The sequence below is a fragment of the Procambarus clarkii genome, chromosome 50 (assembly GCF_040958095.1).
Source record: "Procambarus clarkii isolate CNS0578487 chromosome 50, FALCON_Pclarkii_2.0, whole genome shotgun sequence".
Taxonomy (NCBI): Eukaryota; Metazoa; Arthropoda; class Malacostraca; order Decapoda; family Cambaridae; genus Procambarus; species Procambarus clarkii.
In genome coordinates this window covers 23,312,535-23,330,521 of record NC_091199.1, presented here as the reverse complement: position 1 = coordinate 23,330,521, position 17,987 = coordinate 23,312,535, and positions in this window count along the sequence as shown.

Below are 17,987 nucleotides of genomic sequence, written 5' to 3'. Positions count from 1 at the left end.
GTCGTCAGGCCTCGGCCCCGGGGGTGGCAGGCCCTCCAAAACAGAAGAACCCACGTCTCTGGAAGCCGGGACCACATCTGCAGGCGGGGGCGGGACATGGACTTCCACTGGAACATCCACCACACGCAGTGCGGGCGACGGCCCGGCACTCTCACACTCATTCGCAACAACTACCTCCGGGGCCACAGCAGTTAACAGACTGGACGAACTAGGCGTAGTATCCGTCCCAACAGGCGGAGCAGCAGACAGGTAATCAGGCGCCTTAGGCACAGCACTCACCCCATTCTCAGAAGTGTCCGAAGTCAACAGGGGTGCAAAGTCCTCTTCACGAAAAATATGTACCCTGCCAGATGCTCCCACGTTGCACGCTGCAGCGAGACGACCCTCATTACCACACCTGTAACAGGTGCACGGCTGCCCCCGATACAGGCAGCGGAGCGGGTAACCCAACAAGGACACAGAGGACGGAACACTACTCTTCAGTGACATGGTCAGGGTGCAGGAGCCGTCAAGCATCCCAGCACAGTGCCCTGCAAGTACCTTGTTCCAGCGAATGCTGAGAACAGTACCAAACCGTCCAAACACAGCAGTTAGGAGATCGTCGTTAAACTCGAAGGGGGCACCACGCACCAACACATACGTCAAGGAGACGCTGAGGTTCACTACCTTAACTGATCCGGCGGTATCAGGGAAAGGGTAAACATGCCCCTCACACCGCCCCAGAAACGCCTGAAAGGCAGCCTGATGGCGAAACTTGACCATGGCGCGGTTCCCCTGCAGCAGCTGGATGCCCACCAATTCCGACAACTCCACATGTAGAACATCCACTAGGGCAACAACAACCAACATGTGGTCCACTGGCACCGTAAAAGCCAGACCAGCCGACGAGGTCCTCTTCAATGGAGGCCGGTAAGTCCCCATGTCTCCTCAACAGGCGTACCACGCCCATCCGGGGGACAACACCCCCACAGCCGTCACGGACACCCTCCTCACACAGCCACGAGGGTGGAACTCAGACGTGTGACGGGTGCCTTTCTGGGAAACCATGGAAGTAGTCTGTTATTGATTGTTGATCGTACGTGGGACGAAGTGTTAACGTAAAGATTAATTTGAGGAAGGATTGCTGGAGTTGCCAGTGAACCCATTAGTCATTGATGTGTCACTGACAGGCTACTGATTTGATTGCATTGCAACCGCTGTTGCAGATGTAGACTGCACAGAGGCGTAGAACAGTTAAGAGGTTACTGGAGACGTGTCTCAGACCCTACTGTGTCATAGTTGCCAGTGTGATTATAGATCTGTGCCTGTATCTTGCTTGATGGATTCCTCCGTGTTCACGGCTTATGTTCGAGTTAGTTCATTATGTAGTCCGAGGGGCTGGTGTCTAGCTGTCATTGATAGTGTGACAGGAAGGATTTCGAGTAACGTCATTGATATTTCTTTTGTGTTTTGTTGTATTAGTTAGTACTCTATTGAATAAACTGTGTTATGTTGAACACAGTCTTTTCGTTACACCCCACACATTATTATACTTCTGTCAATGTACTGTCACACTCGACTACTAAAATTGAGACTGATTCATGGGATTTGGACTAAATATACGGCACCACCAGGGAGCCGGTCGGCCGAGCGGACAGCACGCTGGACTTGTGATCCTGTGGTCCTGAAGTTCGATCCCAGGCGCCGGGAGGAAACAATGGGCAGAGTTTCTTTCACCCCCTGTTACCTAGCAGTAAAATAGGTACCTGGGTGTTAGTCAGCTGTCACGGCTGCTTCCTGGGGGTGGAGACCTGGTCGAGGACCGGGCCGCGGGGACACTAAAAAAGCCCTGAATTCATCTCAAGATAACCTCAAGATAACCACACAATAATAAATTATTGTTGTGAGAGCCCAGGACCTACTCGCTAGATTCGCTTTGGCGAAGTTTGACGGCCTACAGTGGAGGGGATTTAAACTTTTTGGGGTCTCGGCGTTTGCTCGCTCCTAGTCAATTGTTCATAAATGGTCCCAGAGTGAGGAATGAGCTGTTTACTACACTGATGTGTTAGCTAAGCAAGTCTTTCCTCAGGTTACCTAATTGAATATCACGACAGGAATAAACATTAAAAGAATTAAATAAATTTTTTAGAAATTTTCCTAGCTCAATTCTTCATTACCATTCATATTCCATTTTCTCAAACTCTCACAAGGAGACAGATGTATAAAGGCAGTAGATGGAGGCGTGAGAACGACAGAATGAAGAATGTTGATGTGAGACTGAAGTGTGATGGTGACAGACCGAATCGTGAGCGTGATGAACTGAAGCACGAGGACGACAGAGGACGTATAGACAGTAGATGTCTGAGTCAGGACGTGAGGAGTGCAAGAAGAAGAAGACCATGTGTCTAGCGAGGTGTGACTCAGATGTTGCAAGGTGCAATGGACTAATTGTAAACTCCTTGAGGGAGTACGTAAACAGATCAACCGACCATCAAATCGGTTAAGGACAAGACAATGTCGTGGTGGATGCATTATCCCGAGCCTCGCCACTGGAATAACTCTCAAAAATAAGGGGTGGGGAGTGTTATGATCCCAGGTAGCTGAGAAACGAGTCTACCTTGAGAGTTATTCTGCAAGAACTGACCTAAATAAGAGGTTAAAGAAATATAGACATGTTGATACATACGTAAAATAATTGGTTAGATTTGATAAATAGTTTAAGAGTATGGGCAGTGATCAAGAATATAAGTAAATGACTTGACATGGGATGTGGAGAATTTGCTAGAAGTGTGAGGTTCGCTTCTGGAGGGCTTTGACCCTCACTTGAGTACCAGACATTGTGAGGGGAAGCTGTGCTTCGTGTGAGCTCCTGTTAGAGAGGAACCCCTAGTTGATATACCTTCAAGAGGAAGGAAGTGTGCAGATGTTTCAGCTGTCGAATCAAGCTGGGAATGTGTGGTGTCAAGTACTGGACGGCAAGGAGAGTTGTGAAGCCGCCCAGAAACATTTTCGTGGGCCGTGTGAGCGCCCTGGTCAGGCTCCCTCGAGAGAGAGAGAGCGCCCTGCAGGAGACCTTATTGTGGTAAGCCCAAATTTAACTAGTTAATAGTGATTGCCTCTAGTTGGTTGTGTGCCCAGCGATCGTAGCAAGTGTCTGTTGATATGTTAGGTATGTTTTGATAAGGCAGAAGGCCTAAATATGAGAGTAAAGATGGAGGAACGTCCTGGAGGTAGGAGCTATGTCCGACCCTTCCGAGCGCTGGCAGGTGACTCAGGAGACTTGGCTCCTAACAGAGGGGCTGCCCCACAGCCTCACAGAAAGCAAAGGAGCTGAACAAAAGGGCATGGAGGAACTTCCGTAATAACAGAACACCAGAAAGTAGAGAGAGATACCAGAGAACCAGGAACGAGTATGTTAATGTGAGAAGAGCAGCTGAGAAAAAGTATGAAAATAATACAGCTAATAAAGCCAAGACCAAACCAAAGCTACTACACAGTCACATCAGGAGGAAGACAACAGTGAAGGAACAGGTGATGAAACTTAGGGTGGGTGAGGACAGGTACACAGAGAATGACAAAGAGGTGTGTGAAGAACTCAACAAAAGGTTCCAGGAGGTCTTTACTATAGAACAGGGAGATGTCAAGGCGCTAGGAGAGGTGGCAGCAAACCAGGTGACCTTGGATAGGTTCGAAATTACAAGAAATGAGGTCAATAAGCACCTATTGGAGCTGGATGTGAGAAAAGCTGTTGGCCGGATGGAATCTCACCATGGGTATTGAAAGAGTGTGCAGGAGCACTTTGCTTGCCACTCACCATAGTGTATAGTAGGTCACTGGAAACGGGAGACCTACCAGAAATATGGAAGACTGCTAATGTAGTATCAATATACAAAAAGGGTGACAGACAAGAGGCACTGAACTACAAGCCAGTGTCCTTAACTTGTATACCATGCAAGGTGATGGAGAAGATTGTGAGAAAAAACCTAGTAACACAGGAGGACCGCTAGGGAGCCGGTCGGCCGAGCGGACAGCACGCTGGACTTGTGATCCTGTGGTCCTGGGTTCGATCCCGGGCGCCGGCGAGAACAATGGGCAGAGTTTCTTTCACCCTATGCCCCTGTTACCTAGCAGTAAAATAGGTACCTGGGTGTTAGTCAGCTGTCACGGGCTGCTTCCTGAGGGTGGAGGCCTGGTCGAGGACCGGGCCGCGGGAACACTAAAGCCCCGAAATCCTCTCAAGATAATCTCAAGATAACATCTGGAGAGAAGAGACTTCATGACAACCCATCAACCTGGGTTCAGGGAGGGTAAATCTTGCCTTACAGGCTTGATAGAATTCTACGATCAGGTGACAAAGATTAAGCAAGAAAGAGAAGGATGGGCGGACTGCATTTTTTTGGACTATTGAAAAGCCTTTGACTCAGTACCTCATAAAAGGTTGATGCATAAGCTGGAGAAACAGGCAGGAGTAACTGGTAGGGCGCTCCAGTGGATAAGGGAGTACCTAAGCAATAGGAAGCAGAGAGTTACAGTGAGGGGTGAGACCTCAGAATGGTGTGAATTCACCAGTGGAGTCCCACAGGGCTCTGTACTTGGACCTATCCTGTTTCTGATATACGTAAATGATCTCCCAGAGGGTATAGACTCATTCCTCTCAATGTTTGCTGACGACACCAAAATTATGAGAAGAATTAAGACAGAGGAGGACAGCTTGAGGCTTCAAGAAGACCTGGACAAGCTGCAGGAATGGTCGAACAAATGGCTGTTAGAGTTTAATCCAAGCAAATGTAATGGAATAAAGATAGGGGTAGGAAGCAGGAGACCAGATACAAGGTATCATTTGTGAGATGAAATACTTCAAGAGTCAGAGAGAGAGAAAGACCTGGGGGATTGATATCACGCCAGAACTGTACCCTGAAGCTCATATCAAGAGGATAACATCAGGCCCTGGCTAAGGCCCTAAACCTACTTAAGGTTTTGCCCCATACTTCTTGGGGAGCAGATAGGCGCACGCTCCTCTATTTGCACTCCTCTCTTGTCCTGTCTAAACTAGATTATGGTTGCCTTTCATACTCTTCTGCTTCTCCTTCTACTCTTCGTCGTCTTGATTCTCTGCACCATACTTGGTTGTGCCTCAGCTCTGGTGCCTTTCGTTCAACTCCTACCCTCAGCTTGTACGCTGACAAAGGCTTCCTATCTCTCGAACACCGTGATGGCTACTATCTTCGCTGTCCTGCACGGTCATTACAGCATCCTCACTCTCGCCTCTGTCGTGATTTGACTTTTACCCTCCTGTTGTTCCTGTTCCTCTTCATCACCTTCCTCTTTCTGTCCGTTTGTCTTACTTACAAGATTCTCTTTCGGTTCGTATTACCAATGTTTCTCCTCGTATCGTTCCGTCCTTGCCCCATGGAGGGCCCCCCTTCCTAAATTTCGTACTTCCCTGACCCGCATGACTAAAGCTTTTACCCCTCCTACAGTTCTGAAACGACTTTTCCTTGAGCACTTTTCTTCAAACTCCCGCTCCGTTTCCATCTTCACGAATTGGTCCAAGTCTGCTGATGGTGTGAGCTACTCTGTTGTTTTTCCTGACTTATATGTGTTGCCTTCCTCCAGAGGCTAGCATCTTCACAGCAGAACTTTATGCTATTCTCTATGCTCTTCGTCTCCTGCTTTCTCGTTGTCAATCCTCCTTTGTGGTGGTAGTTGACTCTCGTAGTGCCCTCATGGCTTTGGGGTCCTTTAATTCGATCCACCCGTGGTCATCGAGATTCACCATTGGCTGTTTCTTATCTCAAGTAAATTTAAGTTGGTAGAGATTTGCTGGGTTCCCAGCCATGTTGGTGTCTCTTTAAATGAGCGTGCGAATGCAGCCGCTAAGGAAGTTATGCACACTTGTCCCATCTCCCATAAAGGTATTCCTTATTCCGGCTTTTACCCAGTTATTCATTCCTCCATCCTTGCCCGTTGGTAGGGTTGTTGGTCTTCTGTTACTGGTAACAAACTGCGTACTCATAAGTATAGTGTGTCCCTGTGGCCTTCCTCCTGCCACCATAACCGGCGGTAGGAAACAGCTCTGGCAAAGCTGCGTATTGGCATTACTCGCTTAATTCAAGGACACTTAAAGGAGCGCGGCCCTGCTCCGTATTGTCCAAATTGCATTGTCCCTCTTACAGTCGTGCATATCCTTGTTGAATGGCCTGACTTCCAGGACAAGTGTGTGTCTTGCTTTGCAACCATCTCTTGCGGTCACTTGTCCCTTGGTAGAATTCTTGGCGAATCGGATACTTTTGATATCGTTTGCCTAATGCGTTTTGTTCTCGTATTGGCATCCTTGGTGATATTTAGCACCCTCTGATTATTCCTCACACTTGATGGTGCTACATATCCTTCCCGGTTTTGTGCCTTCTTTCGATAATTACTTACTTATTCTACTCATGGTTGCTAAACGATTTGGCAGGTCGTATTCTAGGGAAAATTAGGATTAAGGACCTGCCCGAAACACTATGCGTGCTAGTGGCTGTACAACAATGTAAGAAATCTAGTATTTATAAAAAAAATTGGGACAGCACATTACCATGTTGTTGTTGGTTCAGGGTCTCCAAGGTATTTGAAGAAATAAAATGTAGCCTTGTTAACTCGTAAAAATTTAAAATAATTACAAACAACCTAATTCAGTAGCCTAAGCAAAAACCAGTAACATTTTATTTATTTACTGACTTCAAATGTGCTTGTAGCCACAACAATGTACAGTACATTTATTTACTTGAGAGCCAATAACAGCCTAGTAGTCTTGACGAGAACAGAAAGCCGGCGACTTGTCATAGGCCCCACATTCGTCCTGATCATTTTTTTCAAGCTGGAGTTTAAAAGTTCAGCAGAATTTTAGCATTTACGACTTCGGCGGGTAGGCAGTTTCAAAGGATTCACAACACTATAGATTAAATAGCATCTATTGTCATTCCTACATTGCAGTTTATTGAGCTTGAAACCGTTGCTCCTTGTTCGTGTTACATCTGGCCTTTTGAAGAAATTGTACGAATCAATATCCTCCAAAATGTTCAGTATTTTAAAAGTTTTGCTCTATCACTCCCTCATTTTCATCTCTCTAAGCATGTAGATTAGATTTAGATTAGATTTTTTTATTCAGGTAAAGGTACATACATTGCAGATGAGTTACAAACATAATGTTGGATTTAAAGAAAGAGCTAGTACATACAATACCTAAAGCCACTAATACGCATAGTGTTTCGGGCAAATATATACACAGTAAAACAAAAGCAAAGGACGCTGTAGGACACAAAAGATGAGACTAACCATGTTAAGTTGGATGATAAAAAGGCAGCAAACACTCTGAATGAATACTTTACGTCAGTGGTTACACTAGAAAGCTTGAATAGCATCCCATCACCCACACAAATGTTTGCAGGAGATAAAGAGAATGAATTAAAGGAAATACCAATTACACGCGACACAATCAGATAGAACATTGATAAACTAATAGGCTCAAAAGCACAAAGTGTGAATGGATTTCAGTCTTAAGTCGTAAAGGAACTGGCAAATTCACTATGCATGCCACTGAAACTCCTTTTCAGAAAATCCTTTAACCATAGAATAGTTCTACTAGTAATAGTTGAAGGTAATAATGAGACCTTACTAACTGATCTAAATGAACTCCACAAAGGTCAGATGACTGACAAATACTTTTTAATGTCGATAAATGTTAGACCTTGCATGTGGGGCACAACAATCCACTTCAGAACTACCAATTTGACAACACACTACCTTACAACAGATAGATGAAGGAAAGGACATTTGAGTCAGAGAGCATCATTCATTAAAAGTTGCACAACAAGTGGAAGCGGTAGTAAAATAATATCATACCAGAGCTCAGTCATCTCTCGTATCAGGAATGGATGAAGGCCACTGGGTTAAAAACACTGCAGACCAGGCATGACAGAACGGATCTCATAGAAACCCATAAAATACTGAACAATTTGGAGGATGTCGATCCAGACAGTTTCTCCAAAAGGTTTGATGTAACGATCGAGGAGCAACGGGTTCAACCTCAAGAAACCGCAATGTAGGACAGAAAACCAAAGATGCTTTTTCACCCTTTGGGTTCTAAACCCGTGAAACCGACTACCCGCAAATGGCATAACTCTGCTTGGTATTAAAATGCAACTGGAAAAGATCATCAGGGCAAATGGTGGACCTTTGCCAAGCCGCAGTCTTCTTGTCCTCATCAAGGTCACTAGTATTAGTTTCCCTCACATAAATTCAGGTAAATTTACCCTTATCATAATTATTGTATATTTTGGTCCTTCGAACCGGATGACAGATTATTTGGTCATCTTAGTACCGGATGAACCAGTTAACCAGTAGATTAATTAAATACACGGGTACTAGTGCAGTGATTTATACAATAACAATACTTAGCCAGTTAAAGACCGGCGGCGTAGCCTCCCTCGATTGAGCTCAGGAACCCCTCAGCGCAGTTCAGCGTTATTCAGCGGTTTAATGGTCACCCACAGATATGGTGGATTATTATTCTGTGAAATGACAGCGCTTATATTGAAGCCAGCAATATTAGTGGCTGTGTTCTCCTGAGATTATTCACGGATTTTGTGGTGTTAATTTCGTGAGAGATTATCCACAAATTTTGTGAAGTTAATTTCACGAGGTCACTAATAATATTTAATACTTTTTCAAATTATTAGAAGTTTCATAGAGGCTAATTAAGAGGCTATTATCAATAATTGTGTATTTTATTTCTCTTAAATGGAGAATTATTTAGTATATATTGCACTAGTGTTCTCAATACAATGTTTACCAATTGCCAACCCACAACAGGGTAGGATATTACCATTGACTAGTTGAACTATTTATTGTTCATCCTAGTCCCATTATTACCATAGTCTAGTTGGACTATATTAAACAACCTAGCACCATTAATGAATGGTGCAGACCCTATTTTCGGTGTAATTGTTACCAGCTCGAGTTGAGTTGTGGATATATAATAATTTACTTATGATCATTGCACCTTCGAGTGATTAATTAGTGTCTATACCATCTTAGGGTGATAATCGAGGAGATAGCCTAAAGGTTCTTCCAGTGACACTGGTTTATTACTCAAATAATTCGTGTGTCTGATTATATATATATATATATATATATATATATATATATATATATATATATATATATATATATATATATATATATATATATATATATATATATATATATATATATATATATATATATATATATATATATATATAATATATACATATATATATATATATATATATATATATATATATATATATATATATATATATATATATATATATATATATATATATATATATATATATATATATATATATATATATATATGCGAACAAGCCTGAATGGTCCCCAGGACTATATGCGACTGAAATCTCACACCCCAGAAGTGACTCGAACCCATACTCCCAGGAGCAACGCAACTGGTAACTACAGGGCGCCTTAATCCGCTTGACCATCACGGCCGGACAAAAGGAAGTGATAGCCGAAGCTATTTGAACCACTTCCCCGCCGGCAACTTTTATTCAGCTTTACTACCCTTCATATTGTTCAATGCCGTATTAATTTGTTTGCAGTTCATGCTCTTGTATCACACACAACTCGCCTATCGGAATAAATTCTCAATACTCCCATTGTATTTCCGAATAAAATAATAACTTTATTTGATTTCACTGGAACAGCAAATTCTAATGTAATTCTCAGGTTTCCCGAAGCCTCTATAGGAAGGGTATCTCTCAATTCCTCAGGCGTTAGTCTAAATGCCAGTAACGTTCTTCCTTTTATAAATGAATTATATGTCAAGGTATTGCAAGCGTTAAAGCCTACTGTATTTTGAGTCTCGTAGTATAGTTTCGAACATTTATTCGGGAACTTGCAAGTTATATTAAATAAGTTTGTCCCATCACGTGTAATATATACATTAGATAAATCATCGCAGTGATCGAAATAAAGTGGATTAAGTGTATACGCTCCGGATATTGCTTCCATATCCATCATCATAATAAATAATTTATCTGGGATAATGCTCCCCCATGGCTGGTCAATACTTAATCTCTGCTGCCCATTACCAAGAATGAACGTCTTGTGGAGTGTCTTATCAAACGTATATGTAACTGGCGTATTTTGTTCAGCCAAAGCTCTATTAATAGCCTCCAATCCAGATGCGAATGGAGTTATCCGATCAATCCACATTCTAGCTAGTTTTATGTTAAACTTGTATCCAGATTCAATACTGTTTATAACCCACGGATCACTGTTAAGTTCTAATCTCAAACGAATATCAATTCCATCCAAAAGATATTCGCTCAAAGTTGTAATGTCCAATAGCAGTTTAAAGCAACAATTTACTCCCTCAGTTTTTAACTTTACAAATATAGATTTAAGGTCTTCTGAGGCATTCTTAAAATAATCTGCATCATATTTTTCAGGAAAAAACATCATTATAGAAATACGTCAGTTCTTTAAATCTTTCAGCTTTACATTCAGAAAGCGTTGTCATTAGCTTTACATAAGATAAATATGAAAATAGTGAATTAGTTTCCACCACTTGCTCATTTAAATAAACAGTTACAGCTTTAAACATTGTCTGGGACAAACCATTGACTATTGATGCATTTTTAATATCCGCTAAAGCCGTAATTCCGTCAGGTCCCGTTAATTCAACCATCAGTTCTAGCGTCAAGCTCGAAAGATCAATAAATTGTCCCTTAACTCCTGGGATACGGAATTCAATATAAGAATCTTTAAATTTATTGTTAACACTTGAATTCACAAGTAAAATATCCTGTGTCTGTCTTGAAAATATCGTACTTTCAACCATTCTATGCGGATTAACTTTAGGAAAGCCATCGCTTATAGCAGCTGTATAATTTTCTAAAGGAACTTGCAATGCTGCACTAGGAGCATTTACACTCATCATGTCTGCGTCTAGCATACAACTAGTACTGTTTTATGAAAACACGTCTTTATATCTATCCATTTTCTTTATATAGGCAGGTCTTTTCGTTATTCGGCCACCTGCTAACAATTTAGGACCTATACTTTTCAATGTTTCCATACCGCGTTTTCTAATTGAATCTTTCAAAGTACCTTGACCTGCATTTATATCCTGCAAAACATTCTGTCCCATTGTCAATGCTGCTGGCATGATAGTTTTTAATAGGAAAGGTGTTGCTCTACGAGCTAGACCAGTTAAGAAACTTAATATTCCACCTCCTCTTAAATGTCTTCTATCAAAAACAGTAATATTGCCAGTGCTCCACCTCTCTTCCCTCGAGGAGCGATAAATCGCCCTACCTCGTCAACAGACAGCTGTACAAACCCGACCCTCATGTTTAAACGTGCCAGGAGAGAATGATAAACTCCCTCTACTTTTACCATTATATATCAACGGGTCTAATATGTAATACTGCAATCGTACATCATCCTTTTCAAAATATACAGGCTCCCCATCTTGATCTGTTAATCTTATACTGATGCCATCAATATTAGTCGTATTTAAAGGTTTATATAATTTCCTGTGTGTTACATTACTTTGAAACGAAACAACATCCAAGATATTTACAATCTGATTACCAAACATGGTGGGCTGCACCTTATCACAATATACACACAAGAAATCTATACGGCCTCCCGGCCTAGGATGATAATAGCATGTATCGTGTACAGTTAACCTGTTATTAGGTAGTTTATTCATAATAAAAATATCATAGGCTTTACCTACTTCAGCTCCAATAACTTTACATATATTTCGACCGAAAGATAAAGAAATTCGAACAACTAATTTTCCATCCTTTGTAATAAATAATTTTAACAACTTCTCACTAAATGCTGCATTAAACTTAATTCGATTAATACTCGAATCATATTTCATATAAATGCCCCCATGGTCTGGGAAATTATAATTAAGTACGGATCCTATAAAACTCAGTGATCCTTTTGAAAATATAGTTGAAATTTCTCTATTTAAAATAGTCGTTAGCTCTATGCAATTATCACTGGCTAAAATATCCGACTTTAAAGTGAAAGATGTATTCACCGTGCTCAAATCAGATAAATTTTTATTAGACACTAGAAGTTGAACTGAAATAAAACTTTCCGGGTCATTCCTCTTAACAGCGAAATAAGATGGAGGCAGGAATATATTCTTCAGGCACACTTCATAAGCTTTATTCGGGTCTAAAGGCAGCTGATTATGTAATCTATTTTCAAAAGCATTGGGAGCATTGTTTTTAAATACATCAGTATCAGAGTTACTCGCTGCATATATAACGTAACTATCCATCCTGTAGACTAATAGTAAATGATAAAAATAAACAGAAACTCACCTTAATATGGTATCCAGGTAGACTCTCCTTCATCTCCAGCCTTGATCTTCCTCTTCAAACCCGGAGGAGAAAACACTTGATTTTTCGCATCTACATTTCTAAATAAATTCTTAGGTGTAGAGGTCAAAGAAAAAAACAACTTGGCTATGGGCAATTTATCTTCTGGGAATAACAATTTCGGAGTGCACATCCTGCCTATAACATCATCAACAATATTGATCCCAGTAACTGGTGATGTAATGTTCCCTTCATCATCCCACTTTACAAGTCCAGTTGTATTAAAATAATTTAACAACATGACAGCAAAATCATAATCCTTAAGCTTTAATCTTAAGTCTATCAAGTGTTGTATAACAGGATTTGTTCTCACTTTCGTCGTAGGCTTCTCAACACTTACTGTGTAGGTTTCTGTTGATCAATAGCTTTTCGCGGTACAAGATAGAATTCTTTCATTATTCCTTATTAAATAGCCTTGAAATAAAATTTATAGCTATGGGAAGTAAAATGCCCAATAAATTACCTCCTCTTTTACTTGTTAATATGTCTTTCTTGAGTGAAATAGCCTTCTTCTTACAGGCTAATGTATGGAGTAGAGCTCTATATTTAGAAAGTCTCTTTAAAATAGGCTTCCCAACTTCAATTTTATTTTTTAAGAAATTATTAAATATTTCAGATAGGCAAAGTATATGTTCCTTTTTAAGAGTCTTAATTATCTTTTTCCTAGAATTATAACCTAATCTAGCTAATAGTTCGATAAATCCACGATACTTGCTAACTAAGGGCTGCTTCTTCATAGTTTCTTTACGTCATCTGAATTCACCCACTGATCAAATGAACTGTCGTAACCGACGTATCTAACTTTATATAAAGTAGTATTACCAACTTTACGTTTACTTATAATTCTCTCAATTTCAAATGTATCTGACAAGTAGGTGGGAGTCAACTCCTCTCTATAAAATCCACCTTCTATAAGTCTATTATTTAAGTCCTTTAGATAATATAAAGGCACAGGTTGTTTAGTATCAATTTGAGCAATAGTAAATATTTCCTTAGTGTTCTGTTGATGAAAACCGCTTTTGAACTTTGAAATACGATTAGATAAGGCAAGCCGTACTGTATCTCCCACAGACAGATGATTACTGATGCGTGGCTTAGTCTGCTGCTCTCCTTTATACATGAGCTTAAACTGCCTAGTCACATCTTGAGGTGAAGATAAAGCATGTACATCAATAGGTATTTTCCCCTTTAATCCTCTATGTGGTGTTCTATTATACGTTTTAACCATATCAGGTAAAACATTTATATAGGTTAAGGTGTTATAAGCCGTTAAATATTTATATATCTTAATTTTCAATGTTCTTATAAATCTCTCTGCAATGCTGGCTTTAGTTTCCTGAGAAAATACACTGTACAGTTCAATGTTTTTACTTTCTAACAATCGTTTCATATATTTATTATAGAATTCACCGCCCTTATCAGTGTTAAGCTTCCTTACACCTTTTGATGAAGGTAAATCCAGAATAGCTTTCATGGCTACACTTACACTCTGACCTGATTTAGTGGATAGTGGAACTACATGTGCAAACCTTGAAAATATATCAACACAAACTAATAAATATTTAATATCATTGTTGTGCTTAGCTAACAATGTCATATCAGCCAAGTCACTGGTAAAGAAAGCTTTAGGTCTAGGTGCTAAGATACGTCTTCGTTTAAATTTACGTTTTGTTAATAGATGTAAGGTATATGCATTAGACGTTTTTAAATAGTCTTTCACATCTTTTATAGTTAATTCAGGGATTGTTTTCTTTGCAGCCTTATACAACTTTAAAATGCCGCCAAACCCACCTATGGACTTGGGGTCATTGTATATCTTATTAAGAGTTTGTGTAATGTTCACCATTGATACACAATTTCATATGGGGGTTCATTTACAATATTTCCCCTAAATATTATGGATTCAGGTGTTTTAACGCCCAAGTCAACAAGTAAATACCCATACTGTCGAGAAATCACTTTCTTATATATATATTTAAAAATTTCTTTGCATCTTGTTTTCCGAATATTTGTCTGCCTAATGTTTCTATCTGGGATAAGTCTCTTGATTTAAGCAGAATAAAATGAGAAGCATTTAAGCTTATAGATCTAGAAAATTTCCCACTGAAAAATATATTTTGGGTTATAAAAATAACAGAGATGTTCTCATGCCGTCCCTTAGTAAATATATCACTTACTATTTTAGAGTTTGTAGATTCAACATACAAGTCATCATAAACAACTAATATATGAGATGTGTCCTCTGGATAACGATCGTCTAAAGGGTTTACAATTTCAGAGTAAAAAGATATCTTATGTTTAATGAGTAGATTAGTTCTCAACTCTTTATACCCGCTTCCACAGATAATTATTTTTGCAAAGTTCTGCTGATATTTCTCTATCATTTTAGCACATAAATAGCTCTTCCCACCATTTGAAAATCCAGCAATAATAATTCTTGACGGTTCACTAAATATATTCAACTGGGTTTTAGTAATAACTTTTTTCTGCCCTTCCATGTTGCTAGGATTCAATAGAATAACTACAAATATATAATGAAAGGAGTATTTAAACAAAATCTACATTCGAGTTTTTATTTTAAACATGCCCAATAAATCATAGTCATAACATATACATTTGAACATATCCAATACAGTAATAAAATCATAGAATATACAATATCAAAAAATATCATAGCCAATAAATCATAGTCGTAACATATCCAATACAGTAATAAAATCATAGAATATACAATATCAAAATATCATAACAAATAAAATCATAGTCATAACATATCCAATACAGTAATAAAATCATAGAATATACATTATCAAAATATCATAGCAAATAAAATCATAGTCATAACATATCCAATACAGTAATAAAATCATAGAATATACAATATCATAGACATTTGAATATAGTCATTTCATATCAAATACAGTAACAAATCATAGACAATACAATATCAAAATATCATAGACATTAAATCATAGTCATTAGAATATAGTTATAGATAATACATAGACAATACAGTAACAGACTTAGTTGTTGTTAGGGAATAATTGCTGAGCGACTCTATCCTGCTTTTCCCAAAGATTAAAAATGGGGAACAATTGACGTCTTGGTTGGGGATTATCTACAATTACTGGATCCTCTACCTGCACCTCTTCCTCTACCTGCACCTCTTCCTCTACCTGCACCTCTTCCTCTACCTGTACCTCTTCCTCTACCTGTACCTCACGCTCTGGAATGTCTGGGTGACCGTAAGCTAATGACTCTGTGGGACTAATGAGGTACCTCTTGTCATCAAAAGCTGACAGCCCGCGCGTAGTTGTTTTACATGGGCATATCTGTCCGTTAACATTACGAATGGATCGGGATACAAAAGAAAAAGTTGTATTTGTCTCTAATGTGTTCTGAAAAGATGCATGTGTTATTTTCTTTTGTTGGTGATAAGGAATCCCTTTACATTTACATAAATGTTCTTTATCAAGGGTTAGGAGAGAGTAAGTTTTAGTCTTGAGTGCAATTAATTCAGTTATAATTTTCTGCTGTACTTCTGACTTGAGGAGTCCTAGTTCACCTTTGCGAGTAGCAGAATACATGCGATGATCTTTGTCGAAATTACTGAAATCCATATAATCTACTAGAGGAGCTTTTGTCATTTCTTGGAAAGCATCTTTACAGGTCAGAGTAAATATGAATGAGTCTGTATCCGTATAAATTAGTCTAGCTCTCTCCCCATAATGGGCTTTAACAACATTATACCAGAACTCATATAAACGCCTCTTGGCTATCTGCAAGATCTGATATCCCATGTAAGAAGGAGTGGTAACTTTAAGGATGTCTTTCATTACTGAACAGAGAACCCTATCTGGACCTAAAGAGACAGCTCGTTTATACAAAGGGTTTCTTGCATGAGTTAAGAATGAATGTTTTGTCGTTACTAGATGGCGAGTATTAGCATATCTAGATATATTTGTCATTGATTTCCCGTACAGACTATTACTTATGAGTTTAAAGGCTTTTTCTTTAACTTTACAGGTGGTATTGGCTCGTTCTCGAATGTTGGTTGAAATAAAATCTTTTAAATAGGGAGCCTGTTTAAATTCATAGATTGTTTTTACTCGTTCAACTTCTAGCCCTAGTTTTAATAGCAATTGTAGGAAATCAAGGCTCACTAAGTAGTTGTTTTGGGGCAAGTGGGATGCAATTAATTTAGTATTTTTAGGCGGGAGCTTACGTTTTTCATCGTTAAGGGTTTTCTTACTGTACTCTGACAAAAACTTCTCAGTTATATTAGTATGAGACAGTACAAGGGGCAGATCATCAGTATACCTGGCTACCTCGGGAGATACATGTTTTGTATCGCATAAAATCCAATAGCCTTTGTCTTGATCACAGGGGATATGTTGTAACCCATGCCCCAATAAGGTATCCCGCTCAAGGACATTTAATTGTCTAATCCCTCCCTGGGGAAGTACCTCAGCCATGCACGCTGCATATAGGCTGTTGAAGTCGAGGTACAAAATGTGAGTATCGTCATCAGAGCTAGGGTTAGATGTAGTGTGCTCGTTAACAGCCTGTGTAAATTGTCTTATGGAAGATGTGAACCCCCCTCTAAGATTCCTTCTCAACAAATCATATACATTCTGATCATACACATAGTCAAGTACAACTTTTGATTTAAATAAGAACGCATCCCAAGCGTAACTAGGCAGTGATACATAGAAAACAATATCTAGTTCATAAATTTCTTTCAGTGATGTTCGCCAAAGTGTAAATATATCGACTAACATTCCTACATCAACTTTTAAATATAACATGAGGTAATCCTTGATGTTTGTACAGTTCCCTAAATTAAATACTTTAAGAGCATTGTTATAATCTTCTTCAGACAGTGGAGCGTCATGTAAAACATTGTAAAACTTATCTCGCGACGGGAGCTGAGGTTCGTCTAACACGTCCATGGAAGAAATATAATCATAACATAGGCTTTGTTTACCTTTAATTAACAGAGCTTTAGCTTCATCGGATACACCATTTAGTATGTGTTCAGTATACTTGGTGGGTTTCTTACTGGCAACGTGCTCTTTTGCTAAGGTTCCTAATGACCCATTAAGGAGAGCTAGGCTATCTAGGAATTTAAGTTCACCTATGATGACTTGCATAAATTTCAATCCTTCCTTGGTTAGAATTTCTACATCGCGGTGAGGATTTTTGGGCAGTTCTTTAAGTATAATTCCAAAATCATAGGCAGCATTATTGGAAAATGTGGTCAAGTATCTACGAGTATTTTTACATTGTAAATTGCAACGAGCACAATAAGCACCTAAGTAATTATTTTCCTGAATAGCATGATTATGATGTCTATGTTTATCTTTCTTATTCTTGAAAGTTTGATGACACAATTGACACGTATCTTGTCTTTGAAACATTCTCTCCTGTTCTCTAGACAAGTTCTTAGGGAAGTTGGGGAGCTGAGCATGAATAGCTTTCCATGAGGCTTCTAGCTTTGTAATAAAATGATTAACCGCGTCTGGACCTACGTATGAATACGTTTCTACGACA